Below are 9,289 nucleotides of genomic sequence, written 5' to 3'. Positions count from 1 at the left end.
GTGTGCAGAGTACTGTACTGAGTGCTTAGAAGAGTACGATAGAATTTATAGCCGTTCATTCATTCATTCAATTGTATTTATTAAGCGCTTACTGTGTGCAGAGTAAAGTACTAAGCACTTGGGAAAGTACAATATAACAATCGACAGTGACATTCCCTGCCCACAATGTATCCAACCTGATTAATTTGGATCTACCCCAGCACTTAGAACAGTTCCTGGCATATAGTAAGCACTTAACAATTAGCAGAATTATTATTATTATTAGAGGAGGCCAGTCAGACATTAATATAAAAAAAAGTTGCAGATAAATAGGTAAGTGCTGTGGGACTTCCCTCTTAGGATAACATCTGGAGAGTTTCCAGTACTCTACCAGTGACGGGTATGGGAGGAAGAGTCAAGCAAGTAGAAAGCATACCCATTCCATTCCTAGCATGAGCAGTGGCTAGCAATTGGAAGGCAATCTGCTACAAATAAAAACTCACCCCTGCTGGGCAGCAGAGGCATGGGAGAGAGTCGAGGGTGGAGACTTAAGTTTACTGCATGGAAGAAGACAATGGTAAACCACTTCTGTATTTTTACCAAGAAAACTCTGTGGATCCACTACCAGAACAATTGCAGATGGAGAGTGGAGCGTTCTGGGAGAGATGTGTCCTTGGAGTTGCTATGATTCGGAGACGACTCCATGGCATAATAAAAGACAAGCTGTGGGGCTGGGAGAGGGGAGAAGAGCAAAGGGAGCAAGGCAAGATGATGCAGAAGGGAGTGGGAGATGAGGAAAAGTGGGGTTTAGTCTTACTCATGATCCCTGCCCCCCCAGTAGGGGTTTATAAGCTCCTAGGGGCTTATAAGCTCTTTAGCAGCTGACTCACCCTTACCTATTTGCATTTTTAACTTGTTAATGCCAGTTTTCTATTGTATTTGTTAAGTGCTTACTACATATCAGACACTGTACTAAGCATACAAACTTAGATTGGACACAGTCCCTGTCCCATATGGGACTTACAGGCTTATTCCCCATTTTACAGATGAGGTAACTGAGGCACAGAAAAGTGAAGTGATTTGCCTAAGGTCATGCAGCAGACAAGTGGTGGAGTCCTGAATGTCAGTTCTCACTCTTTGCTAATCTCAAGCTTTGATCTCTCTTCAGGCACTTCTGTACAAATCTTTAAACTCCACTAATTTCACTGTACTCTCCTAAATGCTTAGTACAGAGTAAGTGTTCCATAAATACTATTGATTGGTCAAGCTAACCTTACTGTCCTTCATTTACTACTGTCTTCTCTGAACTATTGTCTGCGCCTTCAATCCACCTCTGTTAGATGTGGAGGTGGATGAGAAACCATTGGAGGTTCTTGAGGAAGGGGGAGACATGGACTGAACGTTTTTGTCAATAAATGATTCATGCGGAAGAGTGAAATATGGATTGGAGTGGGAAGAGACAGGAGGACGGGAGGTCAGCGAGGAGGCTGATGCAGTAGTCAAGGCGGGATAGGATACTTATCCTAACCTACTTGAATCAACATGGTAGCACTTTGACTGGTGAGGAAAGGGAAGTCTTTAAGAATCCTAAGTGGCCTCATTATTATTATTATTCTTTACTTTTTATGGTATTTGTTAAGCACATAGTATGTGCCAGACACCGAACAACGAACTAGGGTAGATAATCAAGTTGGATGCAATTGCTGTCCCACATGGGGCTCACAGTCTTAATCCCCGTTTTACAGATGAGGAAACTAAAGCACAGGGAAGTGAAGCGATTTGACTGAGGTCACACAGCAGACAAGTGGTGGAGCTGAGATCAGAACCCAGGTCCTCTGACTCCCAGACCTGTCTCCTTAGACGATGTCTTACAGGCCCAGGTGCAACATCATTGCTCTGACTTCCTTAGTTTCCCTCTTTCTGCCCCCACTATGAGAGCTCTTTCCATGAAAACTGCCCCTCGGGGAAGAGGTGGGTGTAAGGTAAATTGATCATTTTGCCACCCATATAATTACGATAAATGTAGTACTTGTTAAGTGCTTACTTATGCTAAGCACTGAGTTAGACATAGGATTGGCCACAGTTCCTGTCCCATACCTGGCATGAAGGGGGAAGGAGATCAAATAACATCTCCATTTTACAGATGAAGAAATTGAGGCACAGAGAAATTGAGCCACTTGCCCTAGGCCACACAGGAGGCAAGTGGCTGAAGTAAGCTTGGTGCCATCTCCTTGTTATTAAAATACTAAAAATAATCCTAAAATTTATTATCAAAATGTAGTGATAACACTATGAACTTACTTTGGAATTTATATAGCACAGTGCCTCACGTTTCAGTAGTGAAAGAGATACCATCGCAGATCGATGGAGATAATTCTCTGCCTACACCAGCCCCTTTTTCTTTCTAGCCCATGTTTTATCCTGAGCTCCTCTCAGGCCTTTTCTCTACCATTTGGTCTCCGCCTCGTATTCTTGACCAGTGCTCTCAGTCAGTGGGAGTGAAGTAATCCTGCCTTGTTGGTTAATGGGTTGTAGTGTACTCATAGCATCTGTAGGGAGCCAGTTGCCACTGAAAATAACATACATTGGTGTTTTGTATCAATATTATATTTATAAACCTACAAACTCTTCCCCCCAAGGCTGGGGGCCTCTAGCACCTACTGGAAAATCCAATCCAGGTTGGAAGGCGAACTAGATGGAAGGGGAACTAGTTGGAAGGAAAACTAGTCTGGAGATAATGAGTATTTTGCCTGAACTTGCATCGAACACTTAATTATCTAGTGTTTTGAGTATGACTGGAGCAACATTTTACAATTTTCTTTTTGCTGTCTCCATTTCCTGGTGATCTGGTCAGAATCAAGAAGTGCTGAAATCCCACAAGGAACTCTTTTCTGGCATATTTCTGGACTAGGGGAAAGCATGAAGAGTTAGGAGTCTCCCAAGAACTCTTTTGACTTTTCAGCCCACACATTGTTATGGATGTTTTGATCATTGTTTGGCCTTTGTGGTCATTAGTGAACTTTAGGACTTTCAACTTTCGCTACTTAATGGTAAGTGAAGGAATAATTTGTTCTTGCCACAGCAGAGGCTGAGTGTATCCATTAACTTATCTGTTTTGATAATGTTCCCTGAGTCCGGGTCAAGGGTAAATACTACTCTATTGCTGTGATATACTCTGCAGTTCTTGGTGGTTGCTTATAACCAGCTGCTCATGAGCACAGAAGCAGTGTGACCTAGTGGAACAAGCACAGACCTGGGAATCAGAGGACCTGGGTTCTAATCCTGGTTCTGCCACTTGTCTGCTGTGAACCCTTGGTCAGGTCACTTCAGTATGCAGTCCCTCAGTTACCTAGGTAGATTAAAACTGTGAGCCCTTATGTGGGACAGGGTCTGTGTCCGACCTGATTGTGTATCTACCCCAGCACTTACTACAGTGCTTGGCACATGGCAAGGCCTTAACAAATACCATTAAAAACAAGCATGTGTTCAGCATTAGAAACTGCCAAATGATCTCTGTGGCCTAGACTTTTATGGTGGTTCTTTCTCTCACTTCATGGCATAAGATGATTCAGAGACAACTCCATTTGAAATCACTGGGAATTCAGTCCTTGGATCAGTTCTCTGGGGCCCTAGAAGAAGACAAAACAATCTGATTTTAGGTGTTTATGCCCCAAAGTACTGGAAGCAGCCCTCTTCAGATTTTCGGAGCTGAATCTGTTTCTGTTTTTGAATCCCATCTGAAAACGTTTTGGTTTGGACTGCTTCTAATTGTACTGTGTTGGGGTATGCCCAAGGACTTTCTATGAAGAGATCTCTTAAAATGTATTTTTTATTAATTACTAATATTATGATTTGCTTAATTGCATAGTGTTACATACCAAAGAGTGGAATTTTTTCCTGACCTTGGATAGCAAGAAATCTTATATCCCGAAGCATGATGAGTGATGGTTCTTGTAATTTTATCCTAGCTGGTGTAACTGCAGATGTTGTTGTTTACATAAAAGACTCATTTTAGAAACTTTCTAAGGAATCTAAGCTATCTGGCCCAATAGCAACATGTGGCAGTAAGTTCCATATGTTAATTATATGTTAAATTGATGGAAAAAGGAACAGGGGAAAGTGCCTTTTATCTGGCTCTTATTCTTCCACGTTGGGAACCATGAATCTTCTGTTTGTTAAATATTCTGGTTGCCTAAAATCTGAAGCCATGAGTGATCTTCTGGTATGAATATAGTTTGGAAAAAAGATACCAGAACCTGATACCAGAGCCCCCAACTACAGCACAGTAAAACCTTTTTCAAATATCCTCATTTTCTAAAAATCTTGTGTTTCTTCAGAATAGTTTCTGAATTCCCTGAAAAGGAATAAACTTTTCAGCAGTATTATTTGTTTCAAAATACGCAAACATATTCCAGGTACTGCATCCATATATGAGAGAAGACATGTTGCAGTCCATGCTCTGGCCTGCGGATGTTTTCATTGGCTGGCTTAGATGTTAGAGAAGCAGCGTGGCTCACTGGAAAGAGTGATATGGCTTGGGAGTCAGAGGTCATGGGTTCTAATTCCGGCTCCGCCACTTGACGGCTATGTGACTTTGGGCAAGTCACTTCACTTCTCTGGGCCTCAGTTACCTCATCTGTAAAATGGGGATGAAGACTGTGAGCCCCACGTGGGACAACCTGATCACCTGGTATCTCCCTAGCGCTTAGAACAGTGCTTTGCACATAGTAAGTGCTTAACAAATACCATCATCATTATTATGTCTCCCAAGCTCTGATAGGCTGGGAGATTAGGGCAACATGCCTCACCAAATAAAACTAATTCCACTTCTCATTCTGGAGGCCTGGGACTAGGGTGGTGGTTTGGGAAACATGAGACTTTGTCTATCGAGGTTTTGACAATCTGTTTTTAGATCATTCAATTTGAGGCAGAAATCATGACCACTTGGAACTGTTGTCTATTGCTGTTCTCATAGGCAACAAACCTGAAATGATAGTAAAGGAACAGTTAAGTAGAGAAATAGGAAAAGAATCTAGGAATGCCAGAATTCCCTACCTTTGGCCAAAATAGCTCTGGAAAAATGCCATGGAAATATCATTGTCATCAACAAAACCTGCTATGTGTGTACTGCTAAATATCTTGTTCAAGCTCTTATTCAATTAACCAATTGTATTTATTTTTTACGATGTGTGTGAAACATGTACTATGTGCCAGGCACTGTACTAAGCAATGGGATAGATACGAGCTAATCAGATTGGACACAGTCCCTGTCCCACATAGGGCTAACAGTTTTAATCCCCATTTTACAGGTGAGGTAACTGAGACATAGAGAAGTGAAGTGACTTAGGCAAGTTCACACAGCAGGTAAGTAGCAGAGCTGGGATTAAAACCTATGTCCTTCTGACTCCCAGGCCTATGCTCTTTCCACTAGGCCATGCTGCTTCCTATTTTATTTATTCGTGGAGTGCTTAGTGTGTGCAAGCACTATACTAAGTACTTGGGAGAGTACAGTATAAGAGAGTTGATAGACGTGTTCCCTGCCCGCGTGTGAAACACTGACAAAATGCCGCAATTTTGCAAAGATGCCATGACTAACACTGTCTAAAGAGAGAAAAGAGAAAGCCAACTATCAAAATAATTCCAGGATCTCTCAGCTCTCCTTTGCTGGCAAGATCCTAGCTGGATCGAAAGAGCCTAGATCCCTTGGGCTGTAAGCCTGTTGTGGGCAGGGAACGGGTCTACCAACTCTGTTAGACTGTACTCTCCCAAGCGCTTAGTACAGTGCTCTGCACACAGCAAGCGCTCAATAAATACGATCGATTGATTGGAGTCTTCTTGTAGAGCAGTGATAGTGGGGAGGCGGCAGTAGAAAACAGAGACTAGTAAGCGAAAATGGGGTGATGGCTTTGAAATAGTGCCAGACATTGTGGATCACATATGTAGCAGTGTGTCAAAGTGCAATCTTTATGCACACAGGCGGGAAAGCAATTGTCCATCACACACTGGTCTAATCAGCCACACCCAGGCCCTTGGTAAAACCCAAAGTAATGCTCCCAATTAAACTTTCTTAAAGAAAAGCTTTCTTTAAAGAAGGGGTAATTAATACATTTTAAAATCTTATTTTTCTTTATTCCATTAGCGTTTTGGTTTCCTTCTTTGTTTGCTTCTTTGGTTTTTGTGTTTTGTATTTGGGCATTTCCTGCTTCTTTTTAATTGTTTTTTATTTCTGCCTAATTTTTGTTGATGTTTTACTACTAGTCTTTCAAGAAAGCAGAAAAAGCCCTCCAAACCTGATTAACAACATATTGGGTGCCTCGGTCTCACACAGTACATGAAATGGGTGCGAGCAGAGAAGTGTCTGCTTCCGTCGAGTGTTGAGCCGACCTGTTCCCATGACCAAAAATTACACATGCTACTTCTGCCGTCCATCGTACAGTGCCTGCTGCTAGCTACCTCAGGGCAAGTGAGAGGATGTGGATGGCTCAGTCCACTCCATCATCACTACAGCCCTGACAACTCACTGGCCCAACTGCTGGGGGTTGGAAATACTGTTTTTCCTCTTCACCAGTCTGACGGCTTGCTGAGGGAAAGGCAGCAGTATCATGCAACTGAAAAGATGCAGTACAGTATTTTCATGGATGCAGCGTGCCTCTCAGTCAATCAATGGAATTTATTGAGCGCTTGCTGTGTGCTGAGCACAGTCCTAAGAGTTTGGGAGAGTGCAATGCAATTGAGTTGGTAGACCCATCCGCTGCTCATATTGAGCTTATAGTGTAGAGGAGAGCTTAGAGGATACCTACACATGGCTTCTGTCTAATGGCAGGCAGTTTTATATTACAAAGCTGATGGTTAATGCTCTCCCATCTCTATCTCTTTGTCTCTGTCTCTCCTGTGTGCAGAATACTGTACAGTGTGCTTGGGGTAATGCAATAAAAGTTGGAGATACAGACTCTGACCTTGGGTGCTTTAAAAAAAAAAGTGTCAGATGTAAACATAAAAGTATAAAATCAGAGATTTAAATGCAAAAGCATTTTAATAAAGAAATCTTAAACGTTTCCTCATCTGTAAAATGGGGATTTAATAGCTGGTCTCCCTCCTCCTTAGACGGTGAGTCATCTATGGGACAGGTACTGTGTCCAACCTGATCAGCTTGTATCTACCCCAGCACTTACTAGAATGTAGAGTGAGTGCCTGCCACATAGTAAGTGCTTAACAAGTACCATGAAAAAACAGTAATCCTGAAAATAGCTGACTCACCTGGGCAGTGAAGACTGCAGCAGCTCCGGAGACATCTAACATGGCAACTGCCTGCTGGTCCATGCTGATATGGCACAGTATCATTCCTAGGCTGAGGTCACTCTGGCCAACTGGGTTATGCATGCAAAATTCTTGAATGCTCATGGCACTGTGCTGCACCTCTGCTTGGCCATCACTTGTTGCACCTACTGTCCCAGTGGGACCATGACCGGCAAGGATGGTGATCTTGTATCTATCCCAGCACTTAGGACAGTGTATAGTACATAGCACTTAACAAACAACACCATCATCATTATCATCATCATCATTATTATCATTATTATTATTATTATGAGAGAGGGCAAGTGGTTCAGGGCAAACCATTAGCATTATACTCAATTTAATAATAATGATAATGATGATGGTATTTGTTAAGCGCTTACTATGTGCAAAGCACTGTTCTAAGCGCTGGGGGGAATACAAGGTGATCAGGTTGTCCCACTTGGGGCTCACATTCTTAATCCCCATTTTACAGATGGGGGAACTGAGGCACAGAGAAGTAAAGTGACTTGCCCAAAGTCACGCAGCTGACAAGTGGCAGAGCAGGGATTAGAACCCATGACCTCTGACTCCCAAACCTGTGCTCTTTCCACTGAGCCACCCTGCTTCTTATTTCTCTGTGTAGGTTTTCATTTTTGCAGTTTTTCTTTCATTTTCTTTATCTTTTGTGGTATTTTGTACTATTTGTTAAGCACTTACTATGGGTCAGGCATTACAGTGAGTGCTGGGTTAGATAGGAGCCAATTAGGTTGGACACAGTCCATGTCCCACCTGGGGCTCACAAGCTTAATTCCCATTTTACAGAAGAGGTAACTGAGGCACAGAGAAGGGAAGTGACTTGTCCAAGTCATACAGTAGACAAGTGGCAAAACTTGGATTAGAATCAAAGTCCTTCTGACTTCCAGGCCCGTGTTCTATCCACTAAGCAACACCACTTCATTTCAACTGGTCTGAGGCTAGTCCATAATTTACCAGGGGAACATCTCTACATCACAGAGTTTTGATCTGTATGAAAATCCTTCTTTAATTATCTTTAAAAGTTGTTCAGCACTGAAGAGGTTTGCAACTTTCAATTGTTACATAATCAACCTTTGCATTTTCTATCCATCTCCTTCCCACTAAGCCTTCATCTACAAATAAATCATGATATTTTACTGCATGCTCTTGCTAAACATCATTAGCATGATCTTTCATGATTTGTGTATTCTATTTGAACTAAGACTTGTGCTGTGTTACTTGATAAGCTATCTTTCATCTTTCATTGAGATGGAAAACCCAATAATCTGACCTATCTAGTTAGTAAGCATTTCTGAGAATTTACTGAGGTCCTTTCTTGGTATAATTTCAGATTTGGTAAATTTCAGTCTGATGATCTTATTTCACTTTGCTTCTCCTTGTCCTCTACTTCTCCTTATAGGCCTGTATGACTGCTGCCTTCTCTGTTCCATTTCACTTTTTTTTAATGGTATATGCTCAGTGTTTACTATGTTCCAGGCACAGTACTAAGCACTGGGGTAGGTATAATAGTCCTGGGAGTCAGAAGGACCTGGATCCTAATCCCAACTCTGCTGCTTGTCTGCTTTGGGACCTTGGTCAAGTCACTTCCCTTCTCTGTGTCTCAGCTATTTCATATCTTATTTGTAAAATGATGACTGAGACTGTGAGTCCCTTGTGGTACAGGGACTGTGTCCTACCCGATTAGCTTACATCTCCCCAGTTCTTTGTACAGTGTCTGGCACAAAGTAAACACTTAACAAATACCCTTAAAAAAATTACTGGAAGTTAATCGCTACAGGTAGATTGGCATGGCACACTGCTGTCAAGACAGGCTGATTCTTTAATGAGAAACTGAATCTCTACATCCCCAGAATAATATAAATTTCTTGAAAAAGGTTCTTTGTGCCCAAGGTTCATGAACCTGAGAAATGGTAATACTCCTTTACTGAACAGTTTGGATATTTTTCAGAGAACAGAAAGTTGGGAATTTTATATTTTAAACTGTTTAGTAGGGCAG

At 42.0% G+C, this 9,289-nt stretch overlaps 1 non-coding gene across 1 annotated transcript; it reads left to right on the top strand.

The window, feature by feature from the left end:
• Positions 1-329: 329 nt before the first annotated feature.
• LOC114810847 lies at positions 330-472 on the top strand. The gene has a single exon (XR_003758538.1). It is a non-coding gene; the product is annotated as a small nucleolar RNA SNORA7 (small nucleolar RNA).
• Positions 473-9,289: the final 8,817 nt, after the last annotated feature.

Source organism: Ornithorhynchus anatinus, chromosome 3 (assembly GCF_004115215.2).
Source record: "Ornithorhynchus anatinus isolate Pmale09 chromosome 3, mOrnAna1.pri.v4, whole genome shotgun sequence".
In the NCBI taxonomy this organism is placed as follows: Eukaryota; Metazoa; Chordata; class Mammalia; order Monotremata; family Ornithorhynchidae; genus Ornithorhynchus; species Ornithorhynchus anatinus.
This window is presented reverse-complemented; position numbering and strand designations above follow the sequence as displayed.